General features: G+C 37.8%; 1 non-coding gene and 1 pseudogene across 1 annotated transcript; both read right to left on the bottom strand.

Moving 5' to 3' along the window:
- Nucleotides 1-3,367: 3,367 nt before the first annotated feature.
- On the bottom strand, nucleotides 3,368-3,441 carry TRNAR-ACG (transfer RNA arginine (anticodon ACG)). The gene has a single exon. It is a non-coding gene; the product is annotated as a tRNA-Arg (tRNA).
- A 4,154-nt stretch (nucleotides 3,442-7,595) lies between these two features.
- LOC107420323 (cytochrome P450 CYP82D47-like) lies at nucleotides 7,596-18,786 on the bottom strand (annotated as a pseudogene).
- Nucleotides 18,787-19,513: the final 727 nt, after the last annotated feature.

The following is a 19,513-nucleotide window of genomic DNA, read 5'->3' as shown; positions in this document are numbered from 1 at the left end:
CAGAGAGCCCCGGCCACATGACAATGGAAGAAAAGGTGGTTCTTAGACTCGGTACTACTGCACCCATGCACACATTGAGTGGAATCCACCAAAATATTCAGAGAGAGCAGGTCGAAAGCAGTGGAAAGACCATAGTTTGCTAGCTTCCACAAGAAAATTTTTAATCTGACGTGGATCTTTGATGGCCAAAGACGCTTCCACTAGTGAGATTCTGAAAACTCCTTCCAATAAGCTATCTTGTAGGTCGATTTGACTGTAAAGCCGCCATTATAAGTGCCTATCCAGACTAGTTTGTCTTCCAAATAGCTATTTGTAGAAGGAAGTCTTAAGATATTAGAAACCGTGGGAGAGTCAAACAGAAGGTGCGGTTTCTCCAGATTTCAGGCACCGTTTGGAAGCTTTAAGGTATTCACCGTGTCACATTCATGACTTCTCATGCTAAGGGGATTAGGCTTAAACTGAGGATTGAGAGGTATCTAGGGATCCTCCCAAATACTGATTTTGTCACCCTTGTCCATCGAAAAACAAAGCCCATTAAGCACCAACTTCCAAGCCTGTAAAATACTACGCCAAGTTCAAGACACATGCATTTTCTTTTCACAGCGCAAGAAAGAAATCCCATTAAAGTATTTGGCCTTCAATGCTTGTGTCCACATTCGTCCCGAAGCAATAGTAAGGTGCCAACCTAATTTGCTGAGAAGAGCGAGATTCATGTCCTTAAGCCTCCTCAATCCTAGGCCTCCTGTATTTTTCGGTTGGTAGAGTTTATTCCATGAGACTGGTGTGTAGAACCTCCCAGGTTGACTTCCATGCCAAATGAAATTACTCACCTTCCTTTCAATGTCCTTGCACCATCGATCCGGTAATTTGACCGTAGCCATAGCATATAAGGGGATTGCACTAATAACCGATTTAGTAAGAGTAAACTTGCCAGCTTGGGAGAGCAATTTGGCTTTCCAGCCTTGAAGCCTAGTTTCCACTCTATGCTTAAGCTCCTCAAAATCAGTGGAATGGTTTTTGGTCAAGAACAAAGGATTGCCCAAATATTTAGTGTCTCGAGGTAGCTTATTTAAACCACATAGCTTCTTGATATCGGATTTCAAACTGCTGTGAGTGTTAGTGGAGAAAAAGCAGCCAGATTTGGAATAATTAATTTTTTGACTGGTTCAACTACAATATTGGTGAAGGCAGTGAAACACCTCGTGCACCTAATCTGGAGACGCCCGACAGAACAGAAGAATGTCATCGGCAAAGAGTAGATGAGATCTCGCAGGGCTAGTTTGGCTAAGTTTAATGCCATGAATTCTTCCCATCGATTCCAAATGCAATAGCATTCGCGAAAGCAGCTCCGAGTATAGAATAAACAAATACGGGGATAAAGGATCTTCTTGCCTTAATCCGCGCTCCATCTCCACCTTTTCGAAAACACTACCATTAAGCATGAGGTGCATCAAATCTGTCGAAATACAGCGAGTAATTAAATCAATAAGTTCATGAGGGAAGCCAAAGTGGGAAAGAAATCGAGTGAGTACTCCCCAGTCCACTCGGTCGTACGCCTTCATTAAGTCAATTTTGAACCCAACTAAGTCGAACCCTTTCTTCCTTTTTCTCTTCATCGTGTGTACAATTTCATTAACAATAATCGTATTTTCAGCGATCCATCTTCCTGGGATAAACGCTGATTGGTGAGGGGATACTAGTTTATCTAGAATCAATCGAATTCGTTCGGCTAACAGCTTTGACAAGATTTTGCAGATGGTATTGTAAAGGCTTATGGGTCTGAAATTGTTAAAGTGTGAGGCTTGAAAGGATTTTAGAATCAACACCAGAAAGGTTCGGTTCGAAGCTGGTGGTAGAGTGGCATGCGTGAAGGCATGTTGGATCATATGCGTCACCTTGGGACCTATGATATCCCAAAACCATTGATAGAAAAGAGTAGGCATCCCATCGGGCCTAGGAGCTTTGGTGGGATGCATGCTCTTCACCACATTCAAAATTTCAGCTGCTGTGGGGATAGCTTCCATAGGGGCCACGTCAGCTTCTGTTATACCCATATGAATATATTCATGCAAACAGTTGCACTACTCCACAGGTTTAGCATGAAAAACGTCATTGAACTTGTTAGTGAAAAAATGACCAATAGCAGAGCGAGACTTTAACCAAACCCCACTGTCATCTAGTATAGCCGTGATGAAATTCCACTTTTCGAATGCTACTGTAGATGCATGAAAGAATTTGGTATTTTGGTCTCCGGCCTGGAGCCAAACTTCTCTAGTAATGCCAAATAAGTTCTAGACGCAACCTCCATTTGTCAATATCTGCCTGAACATCTTATTGAAGATGAAGATTGTCTACCAACGGGTAACTATTGAAAATTTAGGCCAGCTGGTTCTCAAGTTCTAGGATTTGGATGTTGCAAAAACCGAAACTCTCATGATTATAAGTTTTCAGAGCCTTTGCTATGTTCAAAATCTTGGTACAGATAGAGATGCGACCGCAGGTGCTGGAACTACCTAGCTAAGTCGTCCGAATAACTTGAGCGTAAAAGGGATCCCTCGTCCAAGATTCGAAGAAACAAAAGGGTCTTGGGGTATAGGGGTGATCTTGGTGTAGAGTAAGCTTGATAGGAATATGATCAGAACCAGCGGGGTGTAAATGTACAATGCCAGCTTGTGGGAAAAGAAGGTGCCAATCCAAACTAACCAAGACTCGATCAAGTCTCTCCCTGATATTGGCATTTCCCCCTTTCTTATTGCACCAAGTGAACGAAGACCCACAAAGCCAAGGTCCAGAGCCCCCATATCAGATAAAAATGATCGGAGATGGAAGTGAGATTTGCTGGATACTCGTCAACCTCCCATTTTTCAACCTGGCAAACCACGTCGTTGAAGTCCCCTATACAACACCAAGCATTACTGCCCGAACGAATCACCGTAGATAATTCAGACCAGAAAAATGGCCTCAATGTTCTTTTAGCTGGACAATAATAGAACCAGCATGTGCAAACAACTCTTGTGTGGAAGACAAAGTGAACTCCAATGATCCAATTCTATTTATAAATAACCATCCAGCCCAAGCTCGAATTCCATAGAAGGGCCAAACCCCCTGCTCTACTGTTGGCCTCAACAACCAAAGACTTGTCAAAAGGTAAACTCCTAGCAATAGACAGTGTAACACCCCGTCCCAAAGTACAACGAAAATTTTCCAACTTTGACCGAGGTTGACCGTTGACTTTGATCGTTGACCGAAGGGGTCAAAAGTTGATTTTTTGACTCGGATGCAATTCTAGGTTGACTGAGGTATCCGCAATCCCGATCATGATTTTCCTACCCCCAAAGGGAAAGGTCCTTCCCTTTTTGGCCAGTTGTGGGCGAGGAGGGATTCGAACCCCCGACACCGTGGTTCGTAGCCACGTGCTCTAATCCTCTGAGCTACAGGCCCCCATTACGAAGTACACATTGGCACGAGTTCGTAGACTAGTAGCACGTCGAAAACGGAGCTACGATTTGAAAGTTATGAGGAAAACAAGTTGAGATCCAAACTGTCCAAGTGGTGCCGGAGTTGACTTTTTATTCATGCAAAGTTGAGCTTTGACTCATGCATGGTTGTGAAGTACTAGTTGATACGAGTTCATAGACTAGCGGCACGCTTAAATTGGATATCTGGTTAAAAAGTTATGGACCTGCAAAGTTTTAAAATACCGTATTATTTTAATATTATTTTTTAAAAGTGTAACAATGTGCAACGTGTGACTTAATAAATGTGACCATGTGTCACCATGATGAGATGCTATATGTCAACCATGCTTAATACCATATTATTTTATTATTGTTATTTTATACAATAATATTATTTAATTATTTTATTTTATTTTCTTTTTCCTTCCTTTTCTTTTTTTCTTTTTTTCTTTCCCCCACGTGGGAAAAAAGGGCCACGGGCCCCTCCTTTCTTTCTTTCTTCTTCTTCTTCTTCCTTCTTCTCCTTCTTTCTTCATTTTCTCCTTCCCGTCGATATACCTCTCTCCCTGCTGCACATTTTCTGGCCACCGGAAGGATCCACGTGCCAGCCGATGTGAAAGCCCGCAGCTGGGCGACACCGGCGGCCAAATCTCCGGCTGAATGGCCAGCAGACGCACTGGGATCGGCCTCCAACGTCGGCGGTCGGTGTGTTACTGGGTTGCCCATTTTCCGGCAGCCACCGGTCATGCAACCGGTCCTTTCCCATTAATTTGGACCCTCTAATTCCGATTCTGAGCTCCGATTAACTCAACTCCTGTTGATTTGCGAGATACGAAGAGATCAAGACCGGCCGAAGCTTTCCGGCCAAATTCTGGCCACCACCGGCGGAATTGGGGTCAATGGAGGTCGGTAATGCGATCCTCGTTCCATAAGCTTCGTTTCGGTATATTACTCGTCAATTTTGGTTAACGTTTGTGTTTAACTTCCAGGTACCGGGTATTATTTATCCGAATAAAATATTAATTTATTTGAGTTGTATAATGTTGTTGTTCTAGGAGCACGGGTGCGTCGTGGAATTGATCTCATAAAAGATCTTGGTTTAATTGCGTGCTCCAGGTGAGTGACCCACCTTTAAAACTATTTTGGGGTGATTAATTATGTTTATTTGGTGTTAATTTGGTATTTAGAATTATGCTCATGTGGTGGAAATTTAATTATAATTGTGCAAAAATATTATTTTATAAGTATGTATATATGCTTGTTGATGCTAAATGAAATTTTGGGTTATTAAGAAATTTCCGATTATTATTATTATTGTAATTTAATTGTATTATTACGCATGAGCAAGGTATTTTCATTAATTAATTGTATCTGAATTTTTATATTATTTTTGGGCATGATTGGTTTAAATATTTTAAGGAAAATATTTGTTTAAATTAGTGGTTTCAAATTTGATAATTATGCCCGTGGAATTTTATTTGATGGACTTTGTGATACGAGAAAAATTATTTGTATATTGTTATCGATGGTTTTGTATCGGAAATGTTAAAGGAAAATATGGGATGGTGAATTTGAAAAATGGTATAATTCCCACGGTGATTTTTGGAAAATCGGTACTGTAATAAAAAAAAATTTAATTGGTTTTAGAAGCACTCATACAGTATTGGTGTTCTGGCTGTATATGTGGATTAGCGCGCAAGTTATTATGTCTCCCGTGAGTTGCCATTGGACCGAGGGTAGGCAAGTTTGATATTGGCCATAGCCGCCCCCCTCCGTGGCCAGGATGACGGTTTTAGCAGCGGCGCTGTCGGGACGCCGAAGCGCTGTATGCAAGTTTATCTCTTTAACCTCCCCGCCAGTCGGTGCTTGGGACGCTGGGTATTGGAGGGCATCACTGGTATATGGTGTGGTGCGTCAAGTATAAATTTTCGGATAGAAATTTCAAACCCTAAAGTGTTCTAAAATTATTTATTACATTTTATTTATATTTGGATTATTTAATCATTATTTATTAAAGTAACGATTCCTTGATTTTTGGGCATAAGAATAACGGGTTTTGCGAGAATGTTTTAAAAAGGGGAACATTTCCGACGGAGTGAATAGTGAGGGTTTTGAGAGAAATTATTACTTTTAAATGTTTATTATTATTTATTTATTTAAATTGTTTGGTATTGATTAATTAAATTCCTTTATTTGTTATATTATTAATATTAAAGGTGTACAGTAGATAGGGTCACTCACTGAGATGATTAACATCTCATATTTTTAAATTTCGTTCCCCTAGGTACAAGGATTGAGAGACGTTGATTGTCCGGGGCGAGCCCGACGTCTCAGTTCATTGCTGAAAGTCCAAGAAGCATTTCTTCCCTTTTTCCTCTTCATCTTGTATTGCTTCTTTACCTGACATTGTATTAATTCCATATTTATTTGTATAATGCTCTGTATACTGTATTGGACATTTAGTTATTAATTATGCACTGATTTACTGTGATTTTGGAATGCTGTAAATTTGTGGAATCAAATTGTAGTATTGTGGGAGTAATAAGGGGATGAATATAGAAGTGCGTTTTCAGTGCTAGAAATTTGTGGTAAGTCCAACCCTTAGGGGAGATTCTGTCGAATTTTCCATTGGAGGGTCCGGTAGGGTTTTTCTAGGATCAGGGCTTGTTTAGGGTTCCGGTGAGAAATTTTGGACGGGTCCTAACAGACAGCATCCTTATCTCATCTACTTTAGTTTCGATTAAAAACAAACCCAGTGGAGAAGATTTCTGGATAAGGCATTGCAAACCCCGCAGTGCCTTGGCTCTTCCCAACTCCTGGCAGTTCCAAGACACCAGACTCATGGTCAGGGGGGGGGGGGGGGGGGCTTGATTTGGCCCTCCTCCTCAGCCGTAATGGTGTCCAAATCCGTTCTAGGTCTAGCAGTAGTATTGTTCTTCTTCCAAAGATGAGAAACCATATTCCTTCTAGCTAGGTCCTTAAGTTTAAGTTTTGAGGGGGATTGAGCACACTTTAAGCCAACAGCAGAATTCAAACAAGAAGTGGAGAGGGAGTCGATCGAGTTACCTGGGTGAGGGGTCCCAATAATCAGATCATCTGCAGCATTATTTTTAATACCCTGCTTTCGTTGGGCTCGACGGGCCATAGCAGTAGATCTGCCAGTCTCTCTTCTTCTTTTACCAGTTGTTGCTGTAGGCTCCTGTTGGTTCTCAGAAGTTCATGGGCCAGGGGCTAACTGCATAGGTTGTGTGATGAACTCAGACTACAGAGGTTGGGCCTTGGTAGAAAGGTCCATTAAGGATTCATTTAACATAGTAGAGTCATTGGGTAGGAGGATTTCCCTCCTATTATCAAATTCAAAATTCAAAACAATTGATGTTGTCTCGGGCAAACTAATGTGACATAGACTCCTGTAACGATTATCGAGTAGAAAAGGACTCGAGATGAGCCACTTGTCCTTCCGGGATAGGCTTAAGTGTGCGCTCTCTTCCTCGCTCCTGCAATGCCTCGATTCCAGTCCCCAGACTCGGAATCGGTTGAGTTGACTCATCTCGCTCCTGGGCTTCTGACTCAGTTGCAACGGCAACACTATGGACTCGATCATCCTAGCTGGGGTGAATTGCAGCACTATCCCCATCGCAAGTAAGCACCCTCACTAACAACCGTGTAAGCGTTTGGTTCCGCTCGAATCCATGGGCCGTATTCATCGCCGTCCTCGAAGCATGATGCTGCTAGAGGACTCGGACACTAATTCTTGCCATGCCCTATTTTCCCACAAGCATAGCAGAACTCCACCAACCACTCATAGTTAATACCATCCATTGTTTAATATACGCTAACAAATGTATCACTAGTCATATATGTAATAACGAACAGAGGTAGAAGGATGTGCTATTACTTCTTTTGTGAAAAAAGAAAAAAAAAACTGCATCGAGGCGTGCAAAAGCTGGAAATATCCATTTGTTTCCATTATTGTAATATTCTCTTACACTTTACAAGAATAAAATGAAAATTAATAAATCTGACAGCCTTCTACTAGCCTTTTAAATACTGAAATTATTTTTATAAAAATAAAAGTACTGAAATTATTTATAGAGATTCTTAGATACACATTAATTATTTTACTTGGACCTTTTATCAATCCAGATAGAGTTTGGCAGTGAGGCTGGGCTTGATGAGAACCTCAAGTGGAGTTGCTTTTATATTTGTTAGTACAAAGCTTTTTGTCATATCAACTGGGGCATCTAACGGAGTGGATATTTCAAAAGCATGCAGAAAACTAGCCAACGAAAAATTTACCATTTACAGCCCAAAAGAAGCACCAGGGCACGCTCTTCTACCACTCCCAAATGGGATATACTCAAAGTGCAGCTAACTCCTATAACCGACATCTTTGTGGGTGGTCAAAAATCTCTTCGGCTTGAACTCCAATGGCTCCTCCCATATTTTTGGATCAGTTTGGATCTTCCATATGTTGGTGATAAGTCTGGTACGCTTTGTGATATGGTAGCCCCCTATGTTGCAGTCTTGAATCAATTCACGCGGGCCTGAGAGTGGAGCTGCAGGGTATAGACGTAGTGTCTCTTTAACAATGGCTTGTAGGTACACCAGCTTGTTGATATCGGACTCTTCCACAACTCTTTCACGGCCAACCTGTGAGTCTAATTCATCTTTGGCCTTTTTCATAACATGGTGGTTGTTTAGCAACAAAGATATAGCCCACATTACCGTAATTATGGTGGTCTCAGTCCCCCCTACAACCAAATTCTGCAAAATCTGCCTTTTTCTAGGATATTATTTTATGGGTTAATTACACTTTATTATCTGCATATATTTTGGCCAAATTCCACATTAGATTTTAGAATTTAAAACTTTCATAATTAGACTTTTAATTTGATATTTGTTTTATATTAGTTCAATTTCCAAATTAATTGAAAAATTAAAATTTTAAAAAATTGATTAATTTTTCAATTTACAAACAAGATGAAAACGAAAAACTAATTTAGAAAACTATTAATTATTTCAATTTTTAAACTTTAATTAATTTGGAAATCAATATAGAATTGAACAAATGTGAAATAAATTATAAATTAAAAATTAGATGTGAACTTTTTAAATTCAAGAACTTAATATGCAATTAATCAAAATGCAAATGATAAAATTTAATTAACATTTATTTTATGGAAAACAAACAATTGACATTTATTTTAAAGCACTAAAGTATACGCATTTACCAAGGTTGTGGATTTATTGATTGTATCGGCATCATAACCTGCACTGTCTGAGTAATCCTCAAGCAGAGAGAGCATCACGTCCATAAAGTCTTGTTCTTCCTTAACGAGTTGATCAGTACCTCTTTCTCTCTTTCTTTTATGCTCTTCCAGCGATTTATCAAGCGTATCATCTAATTCTTTTGCAATTTTCTTCATGACTCTCTCATATCCTCCTAAATCTAAAAACCGAAGAAAAGGAATGACATCTTGTTAGTGTAATGTCACTTTTGTTGCTGTCATAAGTTGCTTTGTGATAATCAGTTACTGTACTTTACACTTTTTGGTAAAAATACTATTGTATTAGGTAGCCAAAGTATGACTTGTATTTTGGTGGTATGATTATTGTAATAGTAGGTGAAAAGTAGGTGATTTACTGTTGTAAGCTGGTGTTTATATATTTTTGTCCAGAAATGAATGAGATAAGTTTCCACACCAATTCAAGCTTCCTTTTCTTTCCTTTTTGTTTTGCTGTGTTTTTTGTCTAAAAATCTTACAAATGGTATCAGAGCTTTTATAATCTTAGAGGGGTTGTGAGGGAAATAGCAAAAATATATATATATATATACAGAAACCTTCCTTCTACCTTTCCATCTTTTTTAAATGGCTTCAACTCATTTTTCTGCTCCATCACCTCCTATATTTTCTAAAGAAAATTATGCCATGTGGTTTATAAAAATGAAAGCTAACTTTTAAGCTTTTGACTTATGAAAAGTTGTAGAGACCGATAGAAATCCTCCCCCTTTGACAGCAAATCCAACTATTGCACAAATAAAGCAACATAGTGAGGAGGTTGCAAACAAATTTAAGACTTTATCTGCTTTACATGCTGGTGTTTCAGATGTAATGTTCACCAGAATTATGGCTTGCACTACAACCAAATAGATCTGGGACAAGCTGAAAGAAGAATTCCAGGAAAGTGCAAGAACAAGACAGATGCAGGTATTAAATTTAAGAAGGGAGTTCGAAACTTTGAGAATGAAGGATTCTGAGTTGGTAAAAGACTTTATTGACAGACTCATGAAAGTAGTAAACGAAATCAGAATTCTTGGAGAGGAGCTGAGTGATAGATGAGTGGTGGAGAAAGTGCTGGTTAGCTTGCCAGAAAAGTTAGAAGCAAAGATCTCATCCTTGGAAGAGTCAAAAGACCTCAATCAGATTCCTTTGTCAGAGCTTGTTAATGCATTACAAGCAACTGAACAAAGAAGATCTATAAGACAAGAAGAAACTTTAGAAAGTGCTTTTCTAGCACTACAAAAGGCAAGGCTCCAGCAAACAATAACCAAAGGAAGCAGCAAGGTGGAGGAAGTAATGACAAAGGACAATATGGTGCTGGTACAAACAGAAAGGGTGAAAGAAAGAAGTTTGTGATGTCCTCTCATTGCAAAAAAGACAACCATTCTAAAAAGTATTGCTGGTTTAGGCCTAATGTTCAATGTAGAGCTTGCAAACAACTTGGACATGTTGAAAAAGTTTGCAAAAACAAAGGAGAAACAATACAACACGCACATCAGGTACAAGTTGCTGATGAAGCATGGCAAAGTGAGGAAAAGTTATTTGTTGCTACATGTTATACTATTAACGGTAGCAAAGAAGCTTGATTGGTGGATAGTGGTTGTACTCAACATATGACACATGATGCTGATTTCTTCAAGAGCTTGCATAGAAGCTTTGTTTCCAAGGTACAAATAGGAAATGAAGATTTTATTCAAGTTTAAGGCAAAGGAGATGTGGCTGTGGAAACTTCAACAGGTACTAAACTCATTTCAAATGTATTATATCTACTTGAAATTAATCAAAGCTTGTTGAGTGTGGGGCAAATGCTTGAAAATGGATATTCCTTGAATTTTCAAGATAAGTCTTGTATAATATACGATCAACATGGAAGTGAAATTTTAAATGTTGGAATTAAAGATAAAAGCTTTGTAGTAGAATGGAATTGCGAAAAGAGTGAAGTTCAAGACTCAGAAGAGAATTTTATCCAAGAACATGGTGAAATTTAGGAGGAGGCTGATTCAAATGATGAAGATACTGTTGGAATCCGAGGTACAAGACCCTTCGCTGATGTATCTGAGAGATGCATCCGAGGTACAAGATCCTTCACTGATGCATCCAAGAGAAGCATCCGAGATACAAGATCTTTGACTGATGCATCCGAGATACAAGACCCTTGACTGATGCATCCGAGAGAAGCATTCAAGGTATAAGACCCTTCACCGATGTCCGAGGTAGAAGACCCCTGACCGATGTCCGAGGTATAAGACCCCTGACCAACTTCTGAGGTATAAGACCCCTGACCAACGTCTGAGGTATAAGACCCCTGACCAATGTCCGAGGTAGAAGATCCTTGATCGATGTCCGACGTATAAGACCTTTGATTGATGTCCGAGGTATAAAACCCTTAATCGATGTTTGACGTATAAGACTTTTGATTGATGTCCGAGGTATAAGACCCTTGACCGATGTCCGAGGTATAAACCCCTTACTGATGTCCAAGGTATAAGGCCCCTGACCAATGTTCGAGGTATAAGACCCTTAACCGATGTCTTGACTAATGTACATGAGAGATGCAATCTAGCATTGTGTGATCCAATTACTTTCTATGATGCAAATCAACTTAAGACATGGAGAGAGGCCATGGAAATTGAAATCAACATGATAAACAAAAACAAAACTTGGAAATTGGTGAACAAACCTCAAAGCAAAAAGGCAATTGGAGTGAAGTGGGTCTTTAGGACCAAGCTCAATGTAAATGGTACAATAAACAAGTATAAAGCAAGATTGGTAGTTAAGGGTTATGTGCAGCAACCAGGTATTAATTATGGAGATACGTTTGCACCAGTTGTAAAGCATGAGACAATCAGATTTCTACTAGCTCTTATTGTTCAAAAAGGTGGGAAAGTTTACCATTTAGATGTGAAATCTACATTTCTAAATGGTTACTTGTAAGAATAAGTGTATGTTGAACAACCTGAAGGCTTTGTTGTTTCAAGGAAAGGAAGACAAAGTTTATAAGCTGAAAGAAATGGTGAAGTGAAGCTGGTTCATTACATGTCCGAGGTCCAGCTTATTGATATTTTGACAAAAGCTTTATCAAGAGACAGGTTTGAAACATTAAGAAATGATTTTAGTGTTTCCAGCAAAAGTGCCAAGGAGGAGTGTTAGTGTAATGTCACTTTTGTTGCTGTCATAAGTTGTAACACCCTGTACAAAAAATACACGTGATTAAACAAGTTTGACCAGGTTGACTAAGTTTGACCAAGTGAACAATATGTAGGTCCATGTTGAATTTTTTGATAGCCAATATTTTTGATTTGACTGATGTATCATTATGTAGATCTCATCAATACGAGTTCATAGATTGGTGGCACAGCAAATTCTAAGTTACGGATAAAAGTTATGGTTCTGAGAAGTTTTAAGCATAAGTTTTATATCAGTGTCCAAACCAGTCCCCAGTTTTTGTTTGTTAGTGAGTTTAGGCTCTATATAAGCCTTGGTAAATGTGCCAAACAAAAAGCAAAGCCTAAAATACCCATTTCAGCTCCAAAACCTGAGATACTCTCCCCCTGACCCATGGGTTCGAACTGGGTCATTTCGACCAGTTTACCGTCGAACCGAGTCACCGCCATTTTGCCCATTTCCGGCCAACCACCACTTACACGCACCTGCCAATAGAAAGGTCACTTGAAGGCGAGCTTGGCCTTGAAATTTCACGGCGAGCGGCGGCTGGACAGTTCGGTGTCCAATTTATGTAATTTTATAGTACTAAAAGTTAATGTAAGACATTTAGGTCATACATGTGATTTTGGTTTAGTTATTTGGAGCCTGAGAAATATTTTATTATATTACAGGCACTCGAGTTGAGTATAGAGGTGATCCTGTAAAGGAGCAGGAGTGAGCATTTACAATACTGTGAGTGGTTATAATTTTAAAAATGTTTTAGGTATATAGTATAATATATATATGGTTTGAGTATTTTCCTTATACCTATCATTCGATTTGAATGTTCATTTTATGGATATATGAGGATCTGCTTTTACCTATATGTGTTATCATTTTATATGACTTTTGTCAATATTTTAAATGTTTGGTGATTCTAATGAGTTCATGAATGAACTTGTGGTATTTAAATATTTTGGTATTTGAATTGAGGTTTTAAATCACTTTGGAAAATAATTGAATTGAGAAAGCATATTGAAAATTATATGATTTTAAGCATGTTCAAATATTTTATAAATTTTTAGGTGCTTAGAATCTGCTTATTATGATTATATTTTACTGTGGTATTTCTGGTTTTTGTATGAATGATGATTTGAGGTTTTTGAAATATTTGAATAAGCGGTGGAATTTAAATATTAAATTATGATTTAGGATGCAGTATCAATTGGAAAAAGTATAAATGATCTTACAAGATTATTTTAATGACACTGTATCGGTTATTTTTAAATTGATGTACCATGTAATGCCAATATCTTGGATCAGTATTATATTATATTATATTACAGCGCGCTGGGTTTTTGCCACAGTATCAAGAGGTTGAGCTCAGCCCACAGGATATTATTGTCACGGACCATGAGGTTGGGCTCAGCCCATAGGATATTATTGCCACGGGCCGTGAGGTTGGGTTTATCCCACAAGTTATTATTGCCATGGTACCATGAGGTTGGGCTCGGCCCACAGGATATTATTGCCACGGATTGTGAAGTTGGGTACTTCTCGATGGTTTACTAGTTCCATGATACCTTTTGGATATTGAGGGTCGTGAGGTGGGGGTATCCCACAGTTTATAGTTTGGTACATCAAATGGTACATTGTATACGTTCTAAGTACATTGTTGATTTTCAAATATTGTGATTATTACTGTATTTTCATAAATATTTTGTGGAACTGCATCCACTATATATTATGCTCAATATTTATACATTGCTTAAGATATTTTATAATATTACAATGATCGTACATTTGATACTTTTGAGCATCGATTTTATGATATTAATTTGGGATACAAGTTTGGGTTTTATGAAATGATTTTAAAAGGGAAACTTTTCAAAAGAGCGGAACGAGAGGTCTTGAGAGAAATTTTTTTATGGAAATAAATTAATATTTTTCTATTATACTATGCCACTCATTGAGATTTATTAATCTCACATTTTATTTATTTTAAATTCGTTCCCCTAGGTATAGGTAGTTAGTAGCAATCTACCTCGTGCACCTCTTGTTACTTCGTTTCCTTCCACGACAGCAGCAGTATTATCTTTTCTTTATTTGACCTTTATCTTTCCGGACATCGTTTATTTCTTATTTGTACTTTTAAACATGTCAACAACTCTTAGAATGCTCTTATTTAAATATTGGACTAAGTAGAGATCATATTACTTATGGGTGTAGTTATGGCCTATGGTACAATAGGTCAATTGTGGAGTTTGTACTGTTGTGGATTTATTTATACTTATATATTGAGGTATTATTAGTAATGCATATGTTCGTTGTCCACCTTTTAAGATGAGTTTCCATTGGATATTCCCTAAGGATTGTTCGATGGAACTTCACTAGGTGAGACCAACCGGAAGATCCTAGGAGAGTTTTCGGGACGGGTTCTGTCATAAGTTACTTTGTGTTAATTAGTTATTGTACTTTTATCTTATTGGTAAAAATACTGTTGTATTAGGTAGCCAAAGTATGACTTGTATTTTGGCTGTATGATTACTACAATAGTAGGTGAATTACTGTTGTAAGCTGGTGTTTATATATTTTTGTCAAGAAATGAATGAGATAAGTTTCCACACCAATTCAAGCTTCCTTTTCTTTCCTTTTCGTTTTGTTGTGTTGTTTTTTCTAAAAATCCTACACATCTCCCAGCACAAACAAGCCCACCAAATAAAAGAATTCCCTGATTGCCTTCTGCATCTGCCATGATTCTTTTTGGCCTCCCAAATCCCCTGGCCTTATGGAGTATCGCTTCCTAGCCACCATTCTTAGGATCACATTGAGAGTCATGTTACCTAGCCATTGTTTCATCTCCACCAAAGCTTGGTGTGAAGTCCCACATTGGTTGGAAAGGAGAACAAAACACTCCTTATAAGTGGGTGTGGATACCTTTCCCTTACAAGGCCTTTTAAAACCTTGAGGGCTGGATTGTAAGAGAATTCTCTAGACCCAAAGAGGACAATATCGCATGCGGGTAGTCTGGGCTGTTACAATTGGTATCAGAGCTAGTACCCGTATCGGTGTGCCAGCGAGGACGCTGGGCCCCAAGGGGGGAGAATTGTGAAGTCCCACATCGGTTCGAAAGGGGAACAAAACACTCCTTATAAGTGGGTGTGGATACCTTTTCCTTGCGAAACCTTTTAAAACCTTGAGGGCTGGATTGTAAGAGGATTCCCCAGGCCCAAAGAGGACAATATCGTATGCGGGTGGTCTGGGCTGTTACACTTGGTCTAAGAGGTTCTTTTCTCCATCCAAAAACCATATAGCTCTTTCAAGAAGATTGCCACTTCTGAGATCCGAATGTGTTTAGGAAGCTTAATCCGGCGATTGGAGAGCAAGTGCAAGGTGGTTATTTTACAGATTTTGCACCAATAAGTTCAATAAGGTGCAAAACCAAACACGGCGTGGTTGTAACCAAAGTGCTTCGTCGCGATTAGTTTGGGTCGTGACGAAACTTGCAAATCATTGATGGTAAAGCATTCCCTAGCCATCTCATAGTTACCATCAAGGCTCGGTGCATTCCAAGGCGGATGGTAAAGAGTGGGCCATACTTGTCAGCCATGGCTCCCAATGTTATATGTGGAACAGTGGAAGGTGACCGATTATAGGCTATGCTCCTTTGGCTTCAGGTGCTATAGCTACTTTGCTTTTGGCTACACCTCTATGTAGTATAAGATAGAAGATGATAACGAGGAGGCTTGGAATAAGAAAATCCATTGATGCTTGTATTGCATTGTGGAAGGAAAGAAATACTCTTATCTCCACCAACTTTGTAACTTAGCATAAAATATCCCTTTGATGATTTGGTGGAATGGTGATCACACCCTCAGTATATATTCTTTTTATATAAACTAAAAAGAAATTATTTGCATTGCAAATTAATAATTGCTATACTAGTACATGTTGTAACCACCACGGCCTAAAAGTGGAAATTTGCCAGTACATTACGTTTCTCTTCTTTGGAAAATGGTGTCAGGGCCCGTCCAAAATTTCTCACCGGAACCCTAGACAAGCCCTGTACCCAGGAAAACCCTACCGGATCCTCCAATGGAAAATCCGACAGAACCTCCCCTAAGGGTTGGACTTACCACAATTTTCCTGCACTGAAAATACACTTCTATATATACCATCTTATTTCTCCTACATTACTACAATTTAAGTTCCACAACTGGCGGCACTTCGATAACAAATTATATAAAAGGCATATAATGGAATTAATTTAGTAAATAACCAATTAAGATATACCATCAAAGATTCTCGACTGCCCACACCACCCACTTCGTGCTACACATGTCAAATACACTTTAAATATCGTTTTACAAATAGGCCAATACGTAACATAGAAAGAAAGGTAAAACAATATCAATTAACAATCGAAAACTATAACAAACGTTTTAATGATGATGGTATTGATGTAACTTGCCTGAGGGCTATTATATTCCCATACATATATTAATGTAACTTGCCTGAAGGCTATCATATTCCCATACATATATTAATGTAACTTACCTGAGAGCTATCTCACCTACCCAAAGGCTACCACTTGTCCAAGGACTATTATACTTGACCAATGGCTATATTTCTTGCCCGTAGGCTATGATACTTATCCGAAGGTACCATATGGTAGTAATAATAATAAAAACAATAACAAAATTAAAATTAAAGATCTCATAATAGTGTTAATAAAAATAAAAATAATAATCAATAATAACGACTATAATTATAATAATGATAATAATAGGAATTGGAATTACAATAAAAATAATCATTATAAATAATAATAATAATCCCGATAACAGTGACAATAATGATTAAATAAATAGTCAAATACAATTAATAGTAATAAGAATATAATAACATCGATTAAGAATATTAGTAAGAAATTAAATCACAAATAGATAACATAACATAAATACATAAAATCATATCTTAAATTCCATGGCATAAAATGAAATATGCACGCTCGTAATGGAGATACGTACGATAGCTTCTGACATGCTACGTGATCCATGATTCCAGCTGTCGCCGACATTTTGCTACGAATACAAACCAGGGTGGTTACCTATATTGGCCGTCCGATCCCCTGGACTCGTAGGTAACATGGCTATGAGGCTAGCTCTACATGGACCACATTAGTTCGCCGCCTCCGTATGGTGCGGTATATATAGTATAATATCAATAATATAACATACAAATATATGTACGAACATATAAAAAATACTTGATGCACCATACTATATACCAGTGGTGTCCGAAGGTATCTAGCATCCCAAACACCGACTGACACGAGGTTAAAGAGCGAAACTTGCATACGGTCGCTTCGGCGTCCCGACAGCGCCGCTGCTTAAACTGTCATCCCGGCCATGGAGAGGGGCGGCTTATGGCCAATATCAAACTTACCTGCCCTCGGTCCAATGGCAACTCACGGGAGACATTATAACTTGCGCGCTTATCATAATCACATATATAGCACAGAACACTGGTACGTGTAGGGGTCCATCTTTAAAAAAACTATAAATTTCATAATATTATAAAATATTAAATATAGATAAATTATAATCCAATTCATATGCTTTTATCAAATATACCAAAACAATAATAAAAGGATACATAGAAATTCACATAGTATTAAAATCACATAAATGCATTATTTATGCATCAAAATTTCAACATTTAAATCAACAATAAACTTAATAAAATTTAAATCATAATTTCATAAAATCAGTCTCTTCCACAATAATTCAATTCAACACAATTTGGCATCTTCAACATCAATAATAACTTAATTAAATATCCAACACATAAAATTCATTTTTTAAATATTTAATTAACACAAAATATACATAATTTAACAACCCAAAATATAAATATAAGGCAACATATATACTAAATCAACATAACTTAGCATCATAAATTTAAATAGCAGTTTCTTAAATTTTAAACACATATGATATAATAAATTCTATATAACAAATATATTTAAATCACATAAAAATAACACATTAAAATCAAATAACAATATCTCTTAAAATTTAAAACATATATGATATACTTCAAAATTTTGAATGATATAAAATACATATGTATAAATGTCTTGATGCACACAAGTACATAGATATATATATATATATATATATATCTAGATATATATATTCACACACACACACACATATATATCCACATATATATAATTATGTATTTCCATATAACATCACACATCTCCATATACATATATATATATATATATATATATGAATATGCCCATTAACAATACATATTTATACATATATGCATCATATGTTCACAGTACATGTGTATACATACATATATGCATCATATGTTCACCGTACATGTGTGTATATATATATATATCAATCTATACACATGCTAACTATAATTTTTGTATAATAATTCCAATCAAAATAACAGGTAAACTCACAAAATCTATAACAATCCTTTTACCCCTTTCTGCTTGATAATATCAACATCGTCCACCCTAATTTGGTAGAATACAGGATGAACCCGTATGGCCTAAACTGTAAATTTGGAATTTTTCAATATCTTGTCAATTAATTCAAATTAACCATACCTTTAGCCTCTAACAATCATTAAGAACCCAATTCTAATGACAATTGACTAAGGACTTGTCCAACCTCTATCCCATTTCAACATAAACACAACCTAGCTCCATCAATGGCAACTTCCTAATTACTCAATTATAATTCACATTCTAGCTACCAATTTGAAGCTTATGATGAGAGCATCAAGAAGATACCTTCAATTGGTCCAACCGCCGCCGGGGGTCGCCGAAATCCTGCCGTGAAGTCGTTGCTGAAACGGGCTCTTGTCATATCTCACGAATGAGCAAGATTTGAGCCAATCCGAGCTTGGAAACGGATTCAGGAAGCTCAAATTCATGGGAAAGGACTAGTCACGCCGCCGGTAGCCACCGGAAAACTGGTCAACAGAGAGGATGCCGGTCGCGATGTTGGGCGCCGATCCCAGCACGTCTGTCGGCCAACTGGCCGGAGAACCAATGGCTGAGCTCGCCTGGTGGTGGGCCGTCCCGTCGCCTGGCGCGTGTGGCCGTCCGATGGTCGGGAAAAAAAAAACTCAGACCGAGAGAGAGGGACCGCCGAGAGGAAGAAGAAGAAGAAGAAGAAAAAAAAAAAGAAAAAGAAAAAGAAAAAGAAAATAAATAAACAATTATATAAAATAATATTATTGTATAGAATAATAATAAAATAATATGGTATTTAATCATGGTTGACATGTGGCATCTCACCATTGTGACACATGGCACCCTTTAATAAGTCATACGTGGCAGACTATTCACATATTTAAAAATTATATTAAAATAATACTGTATTTGAAAACTTTACAGGTCCATAACTTTTTAACCAGATGTCCAATTTAAGCGTGCCGCTAGTCTATGAACTCGTATCGACGAGTACTTCACAACCATATATGAGTCAAAGCTCAACTTTGCATGAACAAAAAGTCAACTCTGGCATCCTTTGGATAGTTTGGACCTCAACTTGTGACAACGTGTACTTTTTAACGGTACCTTGGTCAATG

This window comes from Ziziphus jujuba, chromosome 5, assembly GCF_031755915.1.
Source record: "Ziziphus jujuba cultivar Dongzao chromosome 5, ASM3175591v1".
Lineage (NCBI taxonomy): Eukaryota > Viridiplantae > Streptophyta > Magnoliopsida > Rosales > Rhamnaceae > Ziziphus > Ziziphus jujuba.
Note: the sequence above shows the minus strand (reverse complement) of the source record. Positions and strands in the feature narration are given on the sequence as shown.